This window comes from Thermobia domestica, chromosome 6, assembly GCF_964235325.1.
Source record: "Thermobia domestica chromosome 6, izTheDome1.hap1.1, whole genome shotgun sequence".
In the NCBI taxonomy this organism is placed as follows: Eukaryota; Metazoa; Arthropoda; class Insecta; order Zygentoma; family Lepismatidae; genus Thermobia; species Thermobia domestica.
The window spans coordinates 116,136,394-116,138,083 of NC_137459.1; positions in this window are offsets into that span (position 1 = coordinate 116,136,394).

A 1,690-nucleotide genomic window follows, 5' to 3' on the forward strand; every position below is an offset into this window, starting at 1 on the left:
TATTTTCGTTCGCTATTTCCTACACATTCCATATATCCGTTCAACCAAAATTTCTAAATCGGAACAATTCTTTACTCTATTCGTATATATATTTTTTTAAAATATCAGTATAACGCACAAATAATCCTAATTCTTTTACCTAAAGGAAGGGCGCTACTATGTATCGTGATAAAAACAACAAATCCTACGAATGTTATTATGAGCATGACAATAACTTCACTATCATCATCAGTGTTCTGCCACATTGACAGGCCCTTACAGCATGCAAATCTTTTTCCATTCATTTCTATTCTCTGCCTTATGTTTTGTTACGGCATCAAAATTTTCGATCTTCATATCGCCCAGAATCTGACACCTTTTTCACCTCTTTCTCCTTCCAAAGTGTTTCTTATAAAGTAATTCATCCTTAGACAGTGTCCTGACCAATTTATTTTCCTTCTGCTATCAACTTCAGTATTTTTTTCTTCTTTCACTCTTCTCTGAACTTTTTATTTCTTATTTTCTCTTTCCAGCTGATTTTTCCATCCTTCTTCATATTTACATCTCGAAACTTATTTTAACGGATATAACTATAATTGTAGTAAAAGCATGTGTGAAAGTAATGTTAGTATGACTGTCCAGCTCTACATTATAAACTGATGAAAGACTCAGAGCCCGTTCTTATAGACACTTTTTTTCCCCCAGAGTTGGCATTTATTAAATATGTCGCGATAACTCTTTGTGGGAATTTATACCTTTTATTTTATTAATGATGATAATTGCATTTACAATAGGAAAATGATACATTTGGTGTGGGGCATGTTTCTCGTATTAGTTCTCACCCTGCCCCAAAACAATCTACTTCAAAACGAGACTCCCTGAGTCGTATATCATACAATATTTATAACTTACGAAAAAGTTACTTTTATTGTTCCGTTTCTTAACACATAACCATCCTAGACAAGTAACATTTCGATTGTATCAGGATTCTTACTAGAATAGTTTAATAATATGCGTGCTATACTTAATTTTCTTGAGTTGTTCAATTTCCTCTGCCACTCTTCAAGAGAAAGTGAGTGAAAATTGAGAACCTCAACATAAAAGACCTGGAACTCTTTTTCTGGCAGCCGTTTTTTTTTTCGAAATGGCAGCAGCTGATAATTACTGACTGAATGTCGGATGATCAGTTTGTATTCTTAATGGTTGTCTCAAACTTTCCATTTACACGTTACACCACAGCAGAGTTCTATTGTTTCTTATTTGTGTAAATTTCGTACCATGGATATGTAAATTGTTCATAAAGCTGGGAACACAACTCTTCTCTTTACAGTAAGTGATGGATATCTATATTCGTGATAGGAAAGGTATTAAAGTTACCTTCATTGCAATGAGTGTACTTTTTCTTATATATATATATATATATATATATATATATATATATATATATATAGCCGTGGATCCAGGATATGATCGAGGGAGGGGCTAAACCATAGTCTGTAAAGAATTTTGGATTAAAAGGATTGAATTCCATTTTATCCAGTATAGCCCCTACAGCCCTCCCCTTGGATACGCTCCTGTATATATATAATGTGTCATACAATTATATATTTATTATATATAATTGTATGATTAATTGGTTATCAAATATGTTTGCTGTAGAAACGTAGTTCATGAGATATAAAATTAGTTTGGCGTATACATTTCTAATTAC